Genomic DNA, 23,620 nt, shown 5'->3' on the forward strand with positions numbered 1-23,620 from the left:
CCACTTGTGAAGGATATGGTGGGGGAGAACACTGTTGGATTCCATGACCTCTGAGGTCCCTTCCAGCTCTTGAGATTGGATAATAGCTTTCTCTGAGGAATAGATTATATGAGTGCTAAATATTTTAAAAATATTTCCTGTAACAACAAAACTCTGGCGGACATTTTCCAGTTTGAGTAGAATGAGAAGGTACTGGCTCAATGGAAAAAGAATCGAGGAAGAAAGTCGCTACAGCTTTGTGACTTTGTGAAAAAATGAGAAAATGTCAGCCTGGGATTTGCTAGTGGAAAGGAAAAGGGTGGAAGGCATGGAGGCTCCAGAAAAAAATAATGTACTTTAAAGCTAAACAGAACTAGAGAAGGTCACTTAGTAGACCAAATCAAGATGTGTAATTTAGTATGTGGCTCCCACAGAGCTGTTGGATTGCAATAAAAATATGGTGAGGCAATTCGACTTGAATTAGTTGGACAAGCTCAGCACAGAATTGTAGCCACTGTGTATTTTTGTCCTCTGAGTTGCTTTTCCTGGTGTTTTTCTTTTTTCTCTTAAGACTGTGATTTCTCTCTCCTTTTTAGTCTCCCATGTGGAAAATATGTGCAGTGACTCAGTTAAGAACTCTGACTTTCTAATGGGTTGTCAGAGAGAGGGGTTGGTCCCAATTGATAAGCAGCTTTTTTTTTTTAATGTATCTTCCAGCAGGGCCCTGGCAGAAGATTGGAGACCATTTGCTTGGGTACAGAGATAACTATGTAGCTTTTGTGAGGGAGAGCTTTGTAAGATTTCTTGGCCATCCAGGAGCTGGGATGAGATATTATTCTGAGTTAGCAGGTTGGAAACTTATGACTTAGTTTTCTTCTTTAGTTCATGAGGGATTTGAAAATTGATGACACAAGTGTATTTGGCCAAGCTCGAAATCTGGCAGAGATGCTGGACTGCTGAGCAAATCCTCATTGCCTTTTCTTTCATTGAGAGAGCTGTTTTGGGGGAAAAGCTGTGGACTGGGATGAAAGTGTTGGGTACACTGCCATGTACCCAGTGGGAATTCAATACATATTCATTAGTGATGGTGGAAGGAGTGCCACGACAGTGTGGACATTTTAAAGCTTGGGATGGGGAAAGGGAGGTAGGTGGGCTTAAAGAAAAGCTGTTTGAACATGACATTCTGGGTTAAACCAGCTTAGATCATTTGTATCCTAGATGCTTAAGGGCATACATAGCCCATTCTAAAACCTATTTCAGGACCACAAAATGAACACTCTTATTTTCCTTTCCAGACTCCCTCAGAGATTCTCATATTGATTTTAAATGTAGGCAAAAATTAGATAAAACTGAAATGATTAAATATTGTTTATACTACACTGCATTACATTATCCAGTTTCGTGTGAATGGGGCTGTAAATTGGTTCAAATTCACTTTTGTCATCCGATGGACTTTATTGTTTTAGCTCTTCATTTAGGATGTGGAAAAATGTATTCTCCTTAGAAGGCCTTGTTGAAATAAAAATACCTAGAAAAGGGTGTTAAGCTATTCTTTATCTTCTTACAATGCCATAAGAAACTCAGAAGATAAGGACTCTTGTCATAGTCTCAGTTCTAATTGGCAATTAGAATTTGAGCTTCCAAACTCTTTTAGCAGGTTATTCGTGTCAGAATTCTGATTCAAGCTTTCATCTGTCTGTAATATATATTTTCTGATGTTGGGTGCGTGTCCTGCCAACCTCTGAAACTGTTGTCAAGGCAAGCAACGCTCTAAATACATAGCTTGTGCCTGCTGATCTCACTTCTTAACACCTAGCTTGGTCCCTAATTTGTGGGTTCTTCACCTCTTGATACGGATAGAGTACTCATAGACTGTCCTGTTTGTGGAGCCCACAGATAGGGAACATTTCTAAAATAAAAACACACAGAAGATGATGTCGTTGGTCCCCAGGAGTTAGTTTCTCCTGGATTTTAGGAGAGGCAGTAAGTAACTAAGAAGTTAGAGATGGCAACAGATAATATCACAGGTTACTAAGGGCAATCTTCAGTTACTGTTAGGGAGGAAAGATAAAAGGCCTAGGGTATTTATAAATACCCTATAAATGGATCATAGGATCGTAGACTTAGAGCTGGAAGGAAACTTTTAGGCCATCTATTCAGAGTCAAGAGGACCTGAGTTCAAATCTGGCCTCAGATGCTTACTTGCTATATAACCCTGGGCAAATCACTTAACCTTATTTGCCTCATTTTCCTCATCTGTAAAATGAGCTGGAGTAGGAAATGGAAAACTCCTCCAGTATCTTTGCAAGAAAACCCCAAATGGGGTCACGAGGAGTTGGACACGACGGAAACAACTGAACAACAAAAAAGTCTCCTCATTTTTACAGATGATGAAACTGAGGCCCAGACAAGTCAAATTGTTTTCCAAGGTCACACAAGGTCTGTATATGACAGAAGCAGGATTTGAATTCAGGTCCTTTGACTCCAGAGCCAGTGCTCTTTTGGCTGTCCCATACTATTGCAGAGCTGTGGACTTGAAATCAAGAAATCCAGGTTCTAGTCTTAGTACTAACATTGCCTTTCTACCACCTTGGGTAAGTTGTAAGCCCTCTTATTACATCTAGAATGGTGAAGAGGCTCAGAACTATGCCAAGTAAAGACAGTGGACAGAATTTGGGACAGTAACTTGAAAGAAGGAAGGAAGTCATAGGTCCAATGTCTTTATGTATTCAAAGGGTTGTCGATGGCAAGAAGAACAACATGGTGTGGAAGTTCCAGAAAGGCAACTTTTGGATCAACATTACAAAAAATTTCTAACAAATCAAATAGTACAAAGTAGAATGTATTGTCTTGTTTGGGGGTCATAATGAGAATAGCCCCAAAATGGAACAGGCTACCTGGGCACAAAGAAATTCCCCCAGATGGCCTTTTGTTCAGGATTCATGTTCAGGAATAATTATGGAATTGTTCACCTTTGAGGGACCTTCCAACTCTAAGATTCTATGAGTTCAGTCAAATGACTGGATTTCTGATAGTAGTTTACCATTCCGTATGGCCATTGGCATTCTGGTAAATGCCTAATAATTGGCTCTCATCCCCTTCCCCAACCCCTCTGCCTCCAAAAGTATTCACTTTTAAGTGAGTACTTAAGACATACGTTTACATTTTATCTTTATTATTAACATTTTCTCCATCACTGCCTTAAGTCTAGACAATCAGCAAAACAATTAATCAAATCTGACCTCAGACACTTACTAGGTATGTGACCCTTGGCAAATCACTTCATCTCTGTTTGCCTCAGTTTCCCCATATGTAAAAATAAAATGAAGATAATAACAGTATCTACCTCCCAGGGTTGTTGTGAGAATCAAAGGAGACAATAATTATAAAGGGCTTAGTACAGTACCTGGCACACAGTAAGTACTAATAAATGTTAACCATTATTAATATTATTATTATTAATCAAGCCCTGATTTGTAGCATTTGGCAATTTCTGAGGTTTAAATGGTCACAACGACAGTTTAACAATCTGTTTTCTTGAGCCGGTATGAGCTGCCTCCAGGCTCCCCTTCCTCATATAGCCTAATAGTTACAGAGTTCTGCATCTATTTATCTATTTGATTCTTACAACAACCCTGTGGGGTTGCTAATACAGTGTTATTATCTGTATTTTGCATATAAGGAAAGTGAGGCTTAGAGCAGCCGTGACTAATCTTAGACCACATGGTTGGTAAATGGCAGGGCCAGTGCCAGAACCCAGGTCTTCTCAATCATGAGCAAGGGAGGACAGATGTACTCTTTTTTTAGAATCGAATCATTTATGTTTAAGGGGGAAATCCTTCCTTCCTCATTTCTGTGGGAAGGTTTCTTTCTGTAGTATTATGTCTACTGCTGCAAGCTAAGTTCAACCAGTAGCATGATGCTCAGTGGACTGGACTGGGGAGTTGATGGTATGGAATGGCCTGTTTTTCCAAAGTAGCTTCATTTCATGCACTGTGACTTTGTCTTCATAAGGCCGCTATCCTAAACTCCTAAACCGGGACAGTAGTAGTTCTCTAACCATGGCTAATAGACCTAATCCTCACTATTACACTTTGCCCATTTATGGAACTGAGGATATAAAAACTGGAAAAAAAAGCATTTAACCCTTAATAGTGACAGAGAACCATCCTATCCTGCTCCCATAACCTGTGACGCTTTTGGAGTGAAATCAGTTGACACATTCCTAAATTTTAGCCATTTAGGGGCATGCACTATGAGTTATTCAGGTGCTCACTTCTGCAGCACATATATTAAAAATGATAGCTGATTAATAGCTATGTACAGCAAGTCGTACAATGCAATATGAGACCTTAGCATAAGATCCTGACTAGGTATGCGCTGAGTATGCATATGATCTTACCTTCACTTGTTCAGGTAGCAGCCAAGAAAGTATCAAATGAGTGGGTTAAGGTGACAAGAAGTGAAGTCACTTTATTTTTCTAGGCCTCAGTTACCTCATGTATAGTAGGAGGGAGTTGGATTGATTTCCAAGATACTTTCTAGCTCTAACTTTCTGTGATACTATGAACCTTCTTTTCCGGAGCAAAGTATACGAAGGAGAGGAAGAGTTTTGTTTTGTAAAATCTCAGGATCATGGGATCGTAGGTTAAAGCTGGAAGGGACCTTACAGACCACCTGGTCAGTGCCTTCATGAAGAAAAGCTAAGTGACTTGTCCAAAGTCACAGAGCCAGGATTTAAACCTTGGTCCTCTGACTCCAAACCTGGTATCGTTTCTTCTACTGTATCTTGCCATGCCTCTCCATCATAGACTGTCGGGCTTGGAAGGATCTTGGAATATCATCTAGCCCAACCCTGAGGCCTAGTGAGATGAAGCGACTTGTTTATAGTCACACAGTCACAGAACCTGGACTGAAGCCCAGATCTTCTGACTCAAGGTCCAGTTCTGGGGCTTTATTGGGAAGTAATAATAAGTGGGCATAATAATTTACTGGACAGCTAGGTGATTCAGTGGATAAAGTGCTGGTCCTGAAGTCAGGAAGTTAGACACTTCCTTGATACGTGACCTTGGGCAAATCACTTAACCCTGTTTGCCTCAGTTTGCTCATCTGTCAAGTGAGCTGGAGAAGCAAATGGCAAACCACTCCAGTATCTTTGCCAAGAAAATCCCGAGTGGGGTCATAGAGAGTCAGACACGACTGAAAAACGACTTAATAATGACAGTTAAAGAGCATTTTTTCCCCTTATTGTTCTTTGAGCCTCACAAATAATCTGTGTTAGATACTAAAGTATTATTATTTCTGTTTTACAAATGAAGAAACTGAGGCCCAGAGAGGTTAGGTTAAATGATTTCTCCCATGGCCATATATCCAGCAAGCGACAGAAGCAGGATTCAAACCCAGATCTTTTTGGCTTCTTGCCCCCCACCCCCCTTTTTTTTCTAATAAAGTTATTCAGTGATTCTTAGAGCAGTAAAGTTAATCAGCAGAAGGCATTGGACTAAGACTAATGCCTCTTGTCTATGAAGAATTAATTAGGTTATTAGAACCATTGCAGAAGATTTTTAAAGAGAAGGCACATTGATGTTCCCACTTCAGCCCATGAGAGGAACTTTGTAGAGGTCCTTAGCATTGTTTATGGAACATTTCTCAGCTCCTGCTTACTCAGGGCCCAGGAAAGCTGGAAAAAACAAGAGGCTTTAGGAGAGGAAAGTTGCCTCTGTGGAAAAATGGTGGCAAAAACAAGAAAGAACAGCTAAGAAGGCTCCATTCCTCACAAGACACCCCAGAATAAAGCTATTACTTCTCTCCTCCCTCTGAATTGAAATTCAGATCTGCCTTCTTATTCGTCCAATATTCACAGCTTAAACTCATTCATAATTTTGCTTGGTGAAGGGCTGAGTATGGTGTGTTATTCTATTGTTTGTTCAATGCAGGGAAAATCAAAACCAAAAAGAAAATCCAATTTTACATTGTATCAGAGGCACTTCTGCATCTGTTTTTAGAAATCTGTATAGATATTGATCCTTGGGAAGGGCCAAGCAGGGTTTTTATAAGTAGATTCTGCTTTAGGAAAAATTATGGTGTAGGCAAGGTTTATCTTTAATGTCCTCCTGTTTCATTTTTATGGCCTTCTACTGTCTTCTACAGGTACATCAAGGTCCTTTGTGACACTTCTTAGCTGATTAACTCCCCACCTCAACCTCCAAGACTTTTCCATTAATTATTTCTTTTCATTCCTTTCCTAATAAAATTTTATTTGTGGTATACAGGGGTTGTGTGCTGGAATCAGCTCATTGTTAAATTTGCATTGTGAGCATTTACACTTCAGAAATTGGTGAATTCTACAAATTAGGTCTTGATTTATTGTTTTCTTGATTATCTAGACTTTAGAAAATGATGAAGAAAATGTTAATAACACAGATTAGACTTAAATGTGTGTCATGCATATATTTCACCCCTAGTGAACTTCCTTCAGTTATCTTCTGTGTATTTTTAGGTGTTTCAATGACACTATCCCATAGCCATTTGTTAAATATTTACTCACACACAACTGTTGCATGTCTCATTCCTTGCTCAAAGTGCACTGGATTTGGAGTCAGAAGACCTAGGTTTAAGTCCTAGGTCTGACACATAATCTGTATGATCTTGGACAAGTCACTTAACTTTTCTGGGTTTCAACTTATTTATCAAATGGAAATAGTTACTGCCTGGCTTATCTGTTGTAAATAAGTACCTTATTGACTATATAAATGTGAGAAGTAAATATTAGCCATCAGTTTAAAAGGTGACTCATGATAATATAATAATAGCTGATGACTGGTTTTAATGTATCACCTCTTCCAAGGAACAGTTTCATTTTATTAAACCTATAAATGACTTAATCCAAAGAAATGAATTGCTAGTAGTGGAATTTCAGGAACCAAGATCCTGATGCTCTTCAAATCACAAGGGGCTGTTACAGGATTATAGATTTAGAGCTGGAAGGGGTGTTATAGGTTATCTAGCCCTCATTTTAAAGATGAGGATACTGAGGACCAGATACCTAAACTCGTATAGGTAACAAAGCTGAACTGTGAGGCCAAACAAATTCCTGTAACCTCAAATCCGACATTCTTTGCCTCACGTTGCTGCCTTAACCTTGTATCCTGGCCTGGATTTTAATGTTTCTTTTTTCTTTTATATTATTTCTGTTATTGTTATTATTAATTTATTTGTGGTTTTATTTATTTTTAATATTATTATTTTGCATTATATTTCTTTTTTATTTTATATCATTATTAACTTGACGCACATCAACAAATATTAACAATTGCTTAACAATATAAAGAATAGAAAAGAGGATTGCATATGATACTGTAACTCAGTATTTTATATATGGCTTATTTTTGAAAAGTATATATTGGACTTAACTCATTAATTTCAACACTACCCTGCTCATCTGTATACCCTTATCAACTTCCTTTAATTATCTTCTATATATTTTTAGGTATTTCAGTAAAACTCTTTTTTTTCTGGTTTGAAATCACTATCACACTTTATTATATATTTAAAAGGAATAGCAAGTTGTACATGATAGATCTGCAATTTCATGTGCAATCATCTTTTTATTATACTGTCATAAATTGACTGTTTTATTCCATAAATTAAAAAAAAATCACTAACACTACCTTCCCCACATCTCTCCATAACCCTCCAATACACCTCCCTCCCCATAAAAGCTGTTAGCATGCCTTTATGTCCCAGGCACTGTGTTAATTGCTGGGAATACAGAGAAAGATAAAAAAAAAAGTCTCTACTCTCAAGGAGCTCACAGTCTAATGGGAGACAACATGCAAACAACTATTTACAAACAAGATATATACAAGATAAAATGGAGAAAATCTCAAAAGGAAGGCATTAGGATTAAGAACTAGCGGAAAAGCCTTCTTGCAGAAAGTAGATTTTTAGCTGAGACTTGGAGGGAGTCAAGAGGTAGAGATAAAGAGGGAGAGATGTTCCAGACGTGGTAAAAATGCCATGTGGTAGTGGAGTGACTAGCAAGGGCAGCCTCTGGGGGTAGCTAGGTGGCACTGGCCCTGAAGTCAGGAGGACCTGAGTTCAAATCTGACCTCTAGACCAAGCACTTGACACTTACTAGCTGTGTGACCCTGGGCAAGTCACTTAATCCCAATTGCCTAAAAAAAAAAATTTAAAAATTAAAAAAAAGAACAGCGTTCCTGGATTGCAGAATACGTGAGGGGTGTGGAGGTAGGAAGGTGTAAGAAGACAGGAAAGGTAAGAAAAACCAGATTAGGAAGGAATTTAAAAGCCAGACAGAGGATTTTTATATTTGATTCTGGAAGTGGTAGGGAGCCCCTGCAGTAAACAGGCCTGCCTTGTAACAAATAAAAATATACGGAGCTTCAGTGGGCCTCAAAGAAACAGAGAGAAATTAACTGGATTAGAAACATTTAGGAGTTAGCTGATTAGCTGGTTCATCAGAATTAGGGGCCCTGAAAGTTTTTTTTTTTGTATACCTATATGTGTGTTTCCTCCACCAGTGAAAATCTCAATCTCTATACACCCTGGTAAACTGTCTTTACGAATTGGTGTGATCAAAGGTGTTATCCCCTAGGAACTCATGTTTTGGTGACGAGCCTCTCTAAATGCAGTTAGCCTTGTCTTAGACATACTGCCTGTCACTGGGCCTTCACTTGAAGCCTTTCCAGCTCTGCATAACTCACTGGCAGAGCCAATGTCATTGCTGATGTCATGCCAAAGTATTAAGGCAGTATTTTAATGGAATAAATAAATAAACAGCTTTCAGACTAGAGAAGCTGCTGTTTAGAGAAGAAAGGATTTGATTCATCCTTGTAAAGTAATACCAAACGTGTCCCCCCTACCCCAAGATCTTAAAGCACTTATTCTCCTTAACCTCAAAATCTCTGAGAGAGAACACATGTTATTTGACAACCATCTACAGCTTTAATAACCTAAAACTGCACTAAGATTTTTGGGATACCCATATTGCAGATGAAGGGAACTGAGGTGCTGGGGCATAAAAGCGATAGGAGCCTTGCATTTAGTCCCACTGAATTTCTGGCATGGCCAATACTAATACTAGTTAGCATTTATATAATACTATAAGGGAAGGAAACTTTTATAGCACTAGAAGGTAGGGCAGCTAGGGTGGTGCAGTGTATGGAGCACTGGGCCTAGAATCAGGAAGCTCTGAGTTCAAATTTGGCCTCAAACACTCACTAGCTATGTGACCCTGGGCAAGTCACTCAACCCCTATTTGCCTCTGTTCCTCATCTGTAAAATGGATACATAGTACAGAAGGAAATGGCAAATCACTCCAGTATCTTTGCCAATAAAATACCAGGACAACGTCCATAGGGTCACATAGAGTCAGTCAGACACAACTGAACAGCAATTATAACAAAATAAGGGAAGGGAATAAGTATATAGTGCCAGGTCTGTGCTAGGCATTGTGCTAAGTGCTTTTCACAAATATTATCTCATTTGTTTTTTACAACAACCCTTCAAGGTAGAAGCTTCAAGGTAAAAGATGTATTATCTTCATTTTATACTTAAGGAAACTGAGGCAAACAGAGGTTAAGTGACTTGCCCAGGGTTATATAATTAATAAGTGTCTGAGGCAGGATTAGAATTTAAGTCCTATTGTGTTCTATCCACTATTCTACCTAGCGTCAAGAACACGGCCCTTTTTTCCTTCTTCTTTTTTTTTTTTAAATTGTAAGTTCCTGTATGTAGCAATATTCAGACTTCCAGCCTAGAGAAAAGATGGGGCTAGTTATGGATAGGCAGAAGGTAAGTCTACAATCACCTACTACTTTGGGTGACGTTGGTGGTTTCAATACTGAGTCTTAATGAACACATTTGTGATGCCCAAGATCCCACTTAGCCCTAGATCCTGTGATCATTTTGCTTTGTTTGAGTTCTGTGTCTGATTTGTACAAACTCTGTCAGACAAGCTGCTTTTCTCCCCCTCGTTCCTTCTTACAGGCACCCTTGTTACGGGAGATGACTGTCAGCTGCCTTGTGTGCATTCCCACCATCACATGGCCCACCACTAGAGCCTGGGAATCTTAACCACAGACAGACCACTCTGATGCATGAATAATTAGGTGAGCATAATGGAAGGCACTCACTCCACCCTTCAATTGCACAAACCCATTACTGAACTCTGCTACATCAGCTTCTATCTTCCAAAGGGGAAAGTCAGAGGATTTTCATATAAGGGCACTGTAACTCTAGACAAATCCAGTAAAGGGTTTCATAACTGCTATCAAGTCAGGGAGGGGTCAGATACCATCAGCCTCATGCAGCAGCCATATGAGAATCCTGGGGACATTTTTTTCAAACAAACCACTACAAAAGACATCCTCATTGAGCTCTACAAGCTCACTGCGGAGAAGGAGCGGCTACTGGCCAATCTGCTGAGCTCACACCACATCCTGGGGATTAAGATGGGGAACCAGGAGGGGAAGCTTCCTGAGCTGTCTGGGGGCCTGGAATTTGAGGATGACTATTTCCAGAGTTCTGGGGGCTTGCAGGGGGAGCCACCGGCCGGCTCTTTGGACAAGAGGACAACTCTGAAGAACAGAAAAAACAAGAGGTTTGGCAAGCGAAGGGAAAGCTTTGAGGAGCTCCTGCAGAAGAGACTGAGAAGGAAAGAGCAAGGCGGCCAAGAATCAACTTCTGGCTCAGGGAGGGACAGGGTTTCTTCAGGCAGCTGCCCTTCTCACTCCTGGGCAAGGCCTAATCGGCATCTGGAGGACAGGGGCAACTTGCCCCTGAGTAGGAATTTTTCGTCCCCACAGCAGAAGAGAAAGCTATTCTCCAGAAATCCCCAGGACACTAGAGTTAGAGCCAGACCTTCGGGCCTTTGTGTCTGGCTATGAGAATGCTACCTTGGGAGGGGAGGTGCTGCCTGGGGGCTGTAGCTCTGTGGGGGATTCCCCAAGGTCTGTCGCTGTTCGTGGTGTTCAGGTGCCACAGGGTGGGCCTCGCAGGGCAGACAATCAGCAAGCTGGTTTATCTGAGAAGGGAGAGACCCCTGAGAAGGGCCTAGAAGCAGAGAGGTCGGGGGAGAAACCGGCCAAGAAGACTAGAAGGAAGAGACCAGTCACCAGAGTGGTGACCAAAGTGCAGGATCTGTCTGCTAAGGTGCAGAGAGTTGTGAAAACCCTCCCTGATTCTGAGGAAAGGAGCACTTCCCTCCATGGCCAGGACATAGCGGAGGGGACTCTTCCCTCTGCCATCCAGTCTGAATGTTTTCCCAAAGCAGATCTGCTCACACTCCCTGGAGAGGAGGTCCCAGCTCAGCCAGCCAAGAGAAAGGGGAAAAGGCCACAAATGGACAGGGCCCGGCCACTGGCCAGAGAACAAGCCCCACTTCCCAGTGAATCTTCCAGCCAGGTGGGAGCCGTGAACAAAGCCCTCCTGAAGGTTATGCAGAGTGAGAGTTTAGATGAAGGCAATGAGTGGAAACGCCTGGGTCTCCCCGACACCAGAAAAACTGTTTACCCCCTCCCGGAGGCCAGGATCGGGAAGAAAGCGGGGCTGCCCCTAAGTAGCCACCAAGTCTTGTCCTCGAGTGGGTCCCACAAAGTGGACCCTGGCTCTTTCTGGCCTAGGGCAAAAGAGAAGAGGCCTTCCCCACCATCGCTGGCACCTGTCACCGCTCTGTTTAATAATTCATCCCCACCATCCAACACGCCTAGACAAAAGTCACCTGTTCCATCTCTTTTATCTTCAAGGCTTCCCAGCCCCCAGCTGCATCACCATATCCTCCGGCTTCCTCCCCAGCCAAGTGAGAGGGAAGCTGTGCTCTGTGACAGCCCCAGCAGGAAGCCAGGCACCTCCTCCGGGCTCCCCTTGGCTGACCCTTCCGTGCTGCAGCCTTCTACCAGGGTTACACAGACTGAAGGAGCCGGGCTGGCCTCCCTCCGAGCAGGCCTGCCTTGCTTCGTGCCCGGGGAGCGTTTGGAAAAGGGGCCAGGGCAAGGGAAGGCCGCTGCTTTGCCCCAGAACCAGCTGCCTCCAGGTTAGTCCTGTGCTTCTCAGGAAGCCCCACTCTGCATTTAGAGCCTGTCTAGTAGTGAGATCAAAGGTATCTCCTGATCAGTTAGCCACGTGGCTCGTCCTCGGGCCTGAGACTTGGTTGCAGGGTAGGGGCTAGGGGTGAGGGAGGGGTCAACCTGAGAGAGTTGACTCCCTGAGCTGTTCTATTTCAAATGCTTTTTTCTATGCTTTCTGGGTCTGTCCACCAACCCTGGCCTCGGGAAGACTTGTAGAAGAGATAGGCAGAAAGGAATGGCAACCTGTTGATTTTGCTTTTGATCGTTGGATAATTGACCTCTTGACCCCAGAATCAGCATGAAACTTATACACACACATCTGTACATACATGTGTGTGTATTATATATGTACATATATAATACACACATCTGTACATACATGTGTGTGTATTATATATGTACATATATAATACACACATATGTATTATATATATTACAAATACAATATATACAGATGGAACAATTTTTGTGTTTACTTGGGGAACCCCAAACCTTACACCCTTGTTGATTGCATATAGGTTGTTTTTTTTTAATTAGACCTATGATTTCATTGGTACAGGGAGCCCTCAGTGAGGGACTTCCTCTAAGTAAAAATGGGAATCTTCTCTACAGCCAAGTCTTATAGAGTTGTCTGGGGGCACTGAAAGGTTAAATTACTCATAGGGTCACATATTCAGTATATGGCAGAGAACCCAGGTCTTCCCAACTGAGGCCAGCTTTCTGTCTATGTTGTACCACCTCTCTGACTTGATGATTTAAGTCCTCTGTTAATTTATGACCCTGCTATATGATGCTGACCAAGTCAGCATAGTCTAAGGTTGTTTTCCCCATTGTCATTCTCTTGGTTCTGACGGGCATAGAAGTACAACTTATTCTCCCTGATGTGAGTTACTGTGGTTACTGATTCAACGTCATAACCTTTTACATGACTGACCTGGATTATGTATTGGATTTTGGCCATAATTAGTACCAGTGACACCATTTGAAGAGACAATTATACTCAGGCTCTTTCAAGTCTTCTCTGCTAATGCTGTAAGTACTGTGAGAACCAAATAAGGCTTTGTATAAAAAGTGTCACTTCTTCAGTGCTCATATCAGTCATTCTAATCTGTTAACGTCTAATTAGGCTAATGTGATAAAACATTCCCCATCCCTATCTGAGACTGTATCTTCTCTTTCAGGCTTCCCTTTGTGACACATGGCCAATGGCTATGTCTAAATAATGTTTCATATTCTGGTCTGTGTCTGTCTTTGCTCTATGTGCCTCACAAATTGGAGGGGGTGGTGGTGGTGGTGGTGGAGTCATCCTAATTTTTGTGATAGCAATAGCTAGCGTTTATATAGAGCTTTCAGGTTTGTAAAACATTTCTCAAATATTATCTTATTTGATTCTTGTAACAACCCTGAGAGGTAGGTGCTTTTTTACCCTGTTGTATAGATGAGGACACTGAAGCAGGCAGAAGTTAAAAGTCTTGCCCAGAATCACATAGCTAGTATGTGTCTGAGGCCAGATTTGAACTCAGGTCTTCCTAACATCTGTCCATTGTGCCATTTAATGATACAAATATTCACTTATTAAAAAGCAATCTAAAATGTGATATGCTTTTGCTGACTTTACAATTTATTCTATTTGGAAAATTTCCAATTTCCTACAAATTTAAAAACCTAGACCACATTTATTAAAGAAATATCCCATAGTAATTGCTTTCCAGGTTCCTTTTGTAAGATGTTAACTATATTTGGTAAAACTCTTTTCCTATACTAAACTCATTACCCAGGGAGGGTATAGACTGTTATTCCATGTAGATATTGAAGAATTAAATGACTTACAGAGATCAGCCAGTGGTTGATTAGGTTCAGATCTTTCTGCATGCAGAGAATTCAGCTAATTGGCCTCTGAAGAGGCGCTTTTTACAGGTTGCTCGTAGTGTCAGAATTGCTCTGCCTATTTATTCCAGCACAGTGCTTTTCACATACTAGGTATTAAATCAATATTTATTTGTTAATTTAGTAATTCCCTTTTCTATGCTCTCCATTTTTGCTACTAATTTATATCGTAAAGGGAAAGTACCTAGGAAATATTGGTGGACCAGAATTCAAATTCTACATCATACACTTCCTAGTTGTGTGACCCTAACAAATGGATCTAGTGAGATGTCCTTTCTTGTATTATTTTTATCTCGTGTGTTCTATGAACTATCTTCTGGGTCATTCATTCATCATTACCCTAAGGAATTGTGTAGGTCTACACTAGTAGGTTTGTAACAAATTGGTCACTGAAATCATGAGAATTCCTTTACAGGCTCTTGTGCTTCTGATTTTTTAGAGACAAGAAGGAGAGAAAAAGAGGAAGAGAATGAAGCAAGTGAAACAACTTCTCTTTGAACCAGAATCCTTTTATTCTGAAGTTCAGGAATAATTTTTGGAAAGAAACTTCTCAAAAAAGGATGGAAGGAGGAATTCTCCATGTATATACTTGCAAGGATTCTTTCTTCTTTTCTAGTTTGACCTCAGATGGAGGATCTCCCTTCCTCTGCCTCAAACCATCTTTTCTGTAGCCAGTTAGATAATGGAGTTGGGGTTTGGGATATGTAAGTGCTATTATGGGGAAGAACAATGGATTTGAGTTCAGAAGACCTTAATTGTAGTCTGAGTTCTATCAAGATACTTTCCTTCTCTTGTCTTAATTTTCTCATCTGTAAAATGCAGCAATTGAACAGATGACCTCCAGGGCACTGCATCTACATCTACTATTCTAGATCCTTGTATCTTGTGTGACTTCCTCTATTTGATGGATCTGGGAAAGGTCAACTATCACTATCTATGGCAATCCTTGCCTTCCACTTCTTTTCTCTTCCCACTTAATCCCAGAGGAAGCTATAGTTCAAATGGTTCACAGTACAAATCTCCAGCAGATATGGAGAGTCATATTATCCACTTATTCCCCCACAGTGCACCAGCCCATTCTCTAAAGCCTCCTCTGGTGTTAGGTATTAACCAGGTTGAGTTTACGGTCAGTGAAAATATATTTCCTGTGGAAATAATTTTTAGGTATTTTATTGAAGCAGTGTGACAAAGATTATCAAAAGCTCTCATTAATAGCAAAAAGAAGGGATTAAAGCTGCCAGAAATAATCAGGTTCCTTCCCATTTGGAGGAATCTTTCATACTGCAGTTAAGTAGCAATACCAAGAAAGGAATTAAATCCATTCTCTCTTTATACAATAGCCAGGCCAAAGTTGTCATCACTACCTGACTGATTAATCCGGTCCCCTTTCCTCCAAAGAGGAAGAGGAGGACAACTAAGGTTGAATCACTGTGAGTACAAACCCTGACTTCAAATGAACTGTATCAACCCCAGTATTTAGCTTTTTCTGATCTACTCAAAATTGGTACATTTATAAAAACTCTTCTTCCGTTTGACTACCTCCATATAAAACCACATAGACCCTAACAGCCATGGGCCATCTGGATAGAGCTGACTCCCTGGGAACAGTTAGATGTTACATATGTTACTTCATTTCCCTGAGTTAAGGATGGTGACCCAGTGGGTGGAAGTGGAGCAGAAAACACGTGGCCTAGTACCATTTTTGTATGTGAATATAACCACTCAACCAGTTTTGTACTATCAACACACCCGTTAGATCAGCTGAATGCGTAACTGTGTCTCTGTTCTTGAAAGCTAGACTCAACTAGTGTATTCCCTGTATTGGAAGTAGTAAAAGGTGAAACATTACTAAGGTTTTTCCCCTCTTCACACCTGCCATTTGACTTTTGCACTGTGAATCCTGGTTACATAGATTTGGCAAAACTGGACACAAGTATATAGAAATGCCCAGTCCTTCCTTCTAAAGACTTTCCATACATGTATACACACACATATGCATATATATATATATATACACATGCTTAATAAAATAAATATACTGTCTATAGGATATGTATTTTACATGCACATATACACATGCATATGTATGTGTACATATACACACACTAACTAAAAGATAATGGAGGGGGGAAGGCCACTCCTGTTGGAAGGAGGAGTGGATCAGGAAAAACTTTATGTAATAAATGTTGCTTGAGCTGAGGGTTGAGGAAAATAAGGAATTCTAAGAGGTAGTGAGGAGGAGGGAGTTCATTCCAGGTATGAGAGACAGCCAGCACAAAAGTACAAATAGGAGACAGAGTGTCATGTGAGAAATAGGAAGAAAGGTCGTTGTGATTGGACTTCAGTGTATGGAAAAGAGAATAATGTAAAATAAAGGCTAGAAATGGAGGTTGCCAGTTGGTGGGACCAGGTTGTCAAGTACTTTAAAAGTCAAATGGAGGAGTCAACAGAAGATAGATGTGGGATTTATCTGTTGCTTATTACACTGCAGTAGAAGCATCATCTCATTGATGTGGGCACTTCCTCAACCAGTAAAGACTGAAATTTAGCCACATCTTTTTATCCTGTACCATTGTGGTTCATGTCTTTCCATGGATCCTCCAGAGGAACACAACTCAGTACATGGTACACCTCCCTCTGATTCTTTGTAATATTTGGGGAATACTAGGGCAAAATTCTGACTCTCTATCTGGAGCTTAGGTAGATCTATATTAGATAAGTCTATATCTGTATACATATAATATTACATAATATATATAGGGGGAATGTCTATCGAATATCATCTGTCTACTATCAACCAATCTTCTATATCATATGTAGTCACATTTTGTGAGCTTGGCTAGAGAGTATCCATATCTGCAGCAAAGTGCCCCTAAGTGTGGGTAGAACATAATATTTTCACAAATAATATATGTCATTCTCCATCGTAGAAAAAGCCTTTGATGGAAAGCAATAGTTATGATTATCTCTGTAGAAATATTTGTGGGGCTTCTCGTTGGGTGCTGCTTTCCAGCATTCATTGTGTATATGAATAGATCCTTTTAAAATCAGAAGAATCATGTGAATCCTTGCTCAGTCTTGTGCTCAGGAAACAGCCTAATGCTCTGGGGCCCACCTAAACAATCTGATGTCATTGTTCTTTTAATGAGGAGACTGAAATTATGCTTTGGGCATATATCCTTTTACTGTGAAAAATTTGGTTCATTCTTGTGTTCAGGTCTTGTGACTGTTAGCAGAAGAAACAAGCTATGGTGGAAAATGGGCTAGATTTGGAGTCAGAAGGCTCAGGTTCAAGTCCTTGCTCTATTACTGACTCTCCATAAGTGAACATAGACATATTCTGTGTGGAATCCCTATAGTTCTTCTGGGAAAAAGGAAATAAGAACAGAAGGAATGGGGGCTTGGGAGTAGCACTGTGGAGGGCAAATATTGTTCCTTACTTAATCTACCCCACACTAGTTTTCTTCTTCTGAGTTGTGTAGATCTTTTGCCTCTGAAAACTTTGGTCTAGAACTATAAGAAATTAGCTCTTTGGCTTATATGGAGTGGATTCATTTTTGAATCTCCTTGGTTTGTGCCCCAACCCATGGTTTTACTTAAGAACATTAGAATTTGCCAAATGTCTAGTTCTCTTAAGAAAAGGAAAAAGACCCTCATTTCTTAGGCTAAAAAAGCCAATAAATTTAGGACAAGCTTGATTTACTCCCCTCTTGCCATTTGAAAAGCATTAGCATCTAAGTCAAGACAACTCTCTTCAATGAGCCCCACCTCCTCTAGGAAACCACACAGTCCTCTAAATGTATAATATTACCCTGGGGTTGAGCCTCTCCCTGAAATTCGTAAACACTCAGAATTTCTAGAGAGGTATTCCTTTCCTTGGACCTGCACAGTCCACATAAATCACAATACCAGTGAAGGGCTAGCTTCAGGTTTGTTCCTTTGTGGCTCTGTCTCTTGCTACTCTTCAGCTCCTGCTTCAATTGCTATGTCTGCTTTGTCCAGGAAGTCATTATGGTTCAAGGGCACCCCTGCTTAGTCCAAAAATTCTTCTGATTTGCTCTGGCAGCTTGGTCTAGCAACATCTTTGTTGTTCCATCCTTGCTGTGAAATTGTGTTCCTGCAGCTACCAGCATCATCCAGGTAGCTATTCCTCGCTGCTCAGCTACTGACTCCATTCACTTAAGTGGTTTTCCTGTAGGTTTTCCTCCAGGGAGCTGAAGTTTGTGCAGCCTACTTGCTTCTTTCTGACTCCCTAGATCTAGTTCTTTTCTATCTGGTTCTACAGTCTCCCTTTTAATTTATTTTTTTTTCTTCTGATAGTCACTGACAGGACTTATAAAATCTTATCTAATCTCAATTGAGCCACCACAACAGGAAGAAATCCTTTTATTCCTCTCTAATTTAATGTTTATCTTACCTTCCACAGAAGCTGTTCTAAACCTCTTACTCTTTCTTCAAGTACCCTTATGCTACCTTTCCCTGACCCTTAAAGTTAAAGGATATCTTCACAGTGTGTGTGAGGGGATAAGACTAGAGGTAGAAAATAATCACCTGTCCCCTCTGCCTCAATACAGTTGGTTATCTATGAACTATATGATATATTTTGGAAAGGTTTTTTATCCAATAAAGATTAAATAAAAATGTTCTGACTTTTAAAATGTTTGATCTTAAGCTACCTGGAAAACTTAGCTATATAAAATGACACATTTTTAGAGGATTCTGGTCAGACAAAGTTTTATTATAGCTGAGCGCTGGTAGACATCAGGATTTAATCAATATAAGTTCCAGTCATTTAAAATTTTTAGGACATATTTGCATATGAGGGGCAGCATGGCATATATATAGTAGCTAGAAGACTGGACTTGGAATCAGAAGGACCTGGGCTCAAATCCTACTCCAGAAACTTACAAGTTTTGTGACCTTGGGCAAGTCACCTAACCTCATAGCCTGAGTTTCCTCATCTGTAAAAAAAAAAAAGGGATAATAATAGTATCAACCCATAGTATTGTTGTGAGGATCAAATGAGCTAAATCATTTAAGGCACTTTGCAAACTTTACAGCGCCACATAAATATGAGCTATTGTTGTTGAGAGCTTTATAGTTTATAAAGTGATTTATATGCCTTATATTATTTTATTACAGAGTTATACCTTAGGCAAATATATGAATTAGGCACTACCGTTTGTCTTATAGCAACCACCTTAAATACAGAAATAGTGTCTAGAATGGAATTAACCAGCTTGAATAAAGGTTTGCCTTGTTACCCCTATGTCTTATAAATGTTGGGGAGAAAACTACCAGCTCAATCATGCATGTAAACACAGTCCCACTAGGGTATGAAGGAAATTAGATAAAGTCTAAAACATGTTGAGCTGTGAGAAAGTGAGGACTTTAGTAATAATTTATATTAATGCATAGTACTACTGTACTTTAATCTATCAGTTTGCATGGTGTGATGGAATGAGCCAGTTACTGTCTATATAACCATAGGCAAGTCACTTTCCTTTTTGGTCTCAGTTTCCTCAACTACAAAATGGAATGGGGTAGCTGGACTGAAGGATCTCTAAAGTCCCCTCCCAGTTGTAGTTCCAGTGATCTCCTCACTGTTAACATCCTATGATGGAATCACTTTTTGTCAGATGCACCCTGTTTTATAATTACTTCTTTTTAATATAGTTTGAGCTTTGGGAAAGTGATTCCCCTTGTTTTCTCCCCCCCCACATATTTTTCCTTTGTTTCTTGATCTTTTATTCCCCCCACATGAATTTTGTTATTATTTTGTCTAATTCTGTGAAGTATCCTCTTGTAATTTAATTGGTCAGGCATTTGGTAGATCTCGTAGGTTTTTTTTTTCAGTTTTGTCAGATGTAAGACCAATACTTTCGTCAGATTCATGTGGTGACTTATAACCTCTCTCTTTTCACTCCCAATCTTTCTGGGGTATTTCAGCTCTCATTCTTCCTATCTAATTTTCTTCTTTCTATTTCTTTTTTTTCTTCACTTACGCTTCACCTCATCCTTTTCACTAAAGCCTAACCATAAATTATATGACCTTCCTGTAAATTACAAATATGGTAAAAAAGAATTTCCAATTTTTTTTTCTAAAGCTACATGGGGTTTGCCTTATGCATGATTAAATGCAGCTAGTCTAAAGTACAAGATAAGTATATCTATTGGTTTTCATTTAGTAATACTTGCTTTAGATGGTAAACTCCTAGAGAGAGGTAATATGGTATAGGGTGTAGGTAATTGACTTAGAAGCCAAGATGCCATGAGATGAAGTCATAACTCTGATATATACTGTCTGTATACTGTAGAGAGAGGCAGCTCAATGTTGCAGTGGATAGAGTGCTGGGCCTAGAATCAGGGAGACCTGAATTCAGATCTAGTCTCAGATACTTACTAGCTGTATGAACCTGGGCAGGTCACTTAACCTCTGCTTACCTTCTTCAACTATAAAATGGGGATAATAGCACCTATTTCCTAGGTTTGTGAGGATCAAATGAGATAATATTTGTAGAGTGCCTCGTACAGTACCTGGCACGTAATAGGCACTTAATAAATGCTAGTTCTCTTCTGCTTCCCTCTTATCCTTCCCCGTATGACCCTGGGCAAGTTGCTTACCATTTGGGACTCTGGCCAGATCTTTTATTATCAGTTTCAGAGGTGACAATTCATATTACTAAAGGAGAGAATTCTCTCTTATTTGAGAATTCTTTATAACAATGATATCAGACATCTATTCCCTGTTCTTAAACTGCCAGAAAATATAAGGCACCTTCAATTTTCTTTACATAAGACTCAATGAAATACCATGCTATGATCATTTTTATAGAATTGAATACTATGGTTGCAGTTGAATAAAATTGCCCAATAAAAGCATCTTTCTGCTTATCTCGTATACTGGATTTTATGCATGGGTTTGAGTAATACCTTGCTGAATACTGATGATAAATGAATATTACTTTAATCTTTTTTTATCCCTCATCTGTATCCTTTGATCTTGACCAGCTCTTTGATTCCAAAAAATATAAATAAGGACAAAAAGCATGCCTTACTAGGAGAGACTTATGATGAGACATGTAATTTAATTTTCTGTTTTTATATGGTACCACATTTTATAATTACTTCTTTTTAATATGGTTTGAGCTTTGGGAAAGTGATTTCACTTGTTTTCTCCCCCCACCCCCATTTTTCCTTTGTTTCTCGATCTTTTACTCCCCCCACATGAATTTTGTTATTATTTTGTCTACTTCTCTGAAGTATCCTGTTGTAATTTAATTGATCAGGTATTTGGTAGATCTTGTAGTTTTGCTATATGAACAATTTCCTTTTCCAGTCATAGCTCTATGATGATATTTTTATGTCTACTTTTGTGCAATTTTATTAATTTCTATTATGTACTTCTTTATTCCCTGCTGGGTGATGCATACTTTCAATTCTTTAGAAAATGTGGCATTCCATGACTTGTTGACATAGAATTTCACCAGAAATATCTCAGTTTTTTTTTTCCATGAAGTAAATGGAAAAGTTGGGAATTACTTTAAATATACCATATGCAAATTTGGAACTAGGCACCAGTTTCTCTGGCCTGTCTAAATCTGTTCTTAATCCTGCTCACAACCTAATGCATAGTATGCTTTCTTGTCTGTGTGGCCTATGACTTCCAATTATACTGACTACACCTGTAACCTTAGTTCCACCATTATGATTTAAGGTAGAAGAAACCTTAGAGATGATGTAGACCAACTCTTTCATTTTGTAAATGAGGAAACATGTTTAGAGTAGAGTAACTTGCTCATAGTATCACAGGAAATGCTCTACAGAGCCAGGATCTGTACCTCCTGTACCTGACTTCTACTGACACAAATCCAGTATGCTTTCCATTAGATTGTCAGACTATCATGCTAATTTCTCACCTTCACTTATTAGCTCTCTTCATGGTGCCCCTGTCTATACCCTGGCTTGCCTGATCATGTTTGCAGGTATGAGTATCCACCAACTTGGCCTTGTTGGACTATCTAAGAGAAAGCAAAAAGTTATTACGAGTTTTGAATATAGACTCAGGAGATTGCTGAGTATAGGAACTCTTCCTGATGTCCAGTGAGCAATAAGGATGGTATTTGACAGTGGAAGAAGTTGGGAAGGCATTGGAAGTACTATAAGGTAAGAATGAACAGCTAGAGGCAGAGATTACAATTCCCAACAAATATAATTAATTATCCTTGGGCATTAAAAAAAATATCTAGAATATAACAAGTTTGGTTATTATCTAAATCATTTTCCCACCATAAGTTTTCAACTCCCCAACCACCTTCAATTCCCATTCTAGAGCCTATCTCCAATATTATTTTGGAATTCAATAGAAATATCAGTATTCACTTTAAATATCTTATATGAGTGTAGAATTAGTAAATGAGCATGTACAGATAATGGCTGTGACACATCCATTTACCAATCCTAACAAATTAACAATTTTATTAATCATTTCAAACACCAATCTAATACCAGCCCATTTGTTAACCTTGGCTACTATGCAGCATGGCTCCATCAGGATAGCTCTTTCTTCTATAAGATTCATGTTTCCATTTAGTAAGATGAAATTTAAGAGGTATAAAATCAAAATCTCAGACTTGGCTTTTAAAAAAATCAACTTTATAAGTATAAGATGAGAAAGTAGCAAGATAGCAGTTTATTTGAAAAGTCGCTGGAGGGTAGTAAACTGAAAGCTTTGTATGAGTCATTGTGTTATGGCAGCCAAAAAAAAATCTAATAAAATCACCATCTGCATTAAAATCTTATTGGAAATAATAGGCCTTGAAAGAGAGAGAGAGAGAGAGAGAGAGAGAAGAGAGAGTAAGGAAATATATTTCCCCGCTCTTCGGAGGAACACGGTGAATAGATCATTGAGCCTGGAGTCTGGAAGACCTGAGTTCAAATCTGATAGTCAAAAATAGATACTCACTAGCTGTATGATCCCGGGCAAGTTACTTGACCTTTGTCTTCTTCAGTTTCCTCATGTGTAAAATAAGGTTGTTGTAAGGATAAAATGAGATATTTACAAAGTGCCGTGTAAATTTTTGTAAACTGTAAAATTATTATTATTATTATTATTATTATTATTATACTTTTGGCATAGAGGCAGGGGACTTTGAGGCAGAATGTTTCATACATTGTTGGACCTGGACTTTATATAGCTTGTTTTTTACTTAAAGATTTTAATTTAGTCCAAAGGAAAGTTCAGTTTCAGGGACTGGTGGATATATCCAAATATGACTGCTATATTAAAAGGCATTAGTAAAATTTAAAAAATAAAACAAATAATCTTACTGATAATGTTTCTAGGGTTTCTTTGCAATAAGTAATGTTAGCTTTTGGTTTTAGACAAATTTCCTTTATTTTGTAGGAAAGGAAAAGTCCTTTCTATTCTTATGACTTTAAGTGAATGTGCTTTAAAAATAAAAACATCATTTGTATTTTTTAGGTCTTTATTCTGCATATATTGTTACAATTATGTTCCTTTTCCATTTTACACCCCCCCATTTGAATATCAGAATCATATTTTCTGTAAAAAGGAGTTTGGCAAAATGCTTTCTTTGTTTTTGAGAATAGTTCATATTGTATGGAGATGATTTGTTCTGTAAGTATTGGGTAGAACTCATCTG

General features: G+C 39.3%; 1 pseudogene across 1 annotated transcript in view; it reads left to right on the forward strand.

Annotated features, from left to right (window-relative positions):
- Positions 1-12,039, forward strand: part of LOC110214857 (formin-1 pseudogene) — a 36,124-nt pseudogene extending 24,085 nt beyond the window's left edge. The window contains exon 2 of the transcript XR_013485505.1: positions 9,991-12,039. The product of XR_013485505.1 is annotated as a formin-1 pseudogene (transcript). The remainder of the gene's footprint in view (positions 1-9,990) is intronic.
- Positions 12,040-23,620: the final 11,581 nt, after the last annotated feature.

This window comes from Phascolarctos cinereus, unplaced genomic scaffold (genome assembly GCF_003287225.1).
Source record: "Phascolarctos cinereus isolate Bilbo 61053 unplaced genomic scaffold, phaCin_HiC Scaffold_3;HRSCAF=262, whole genome shotgun sequence".
NCBI classification, from domain to species: Eukaryota; Metazoa; Chordata; class Mammalia; order Diprotodontia; family Phascolarctidae; genus Phascolarctos; species Phascolarctos cinereus.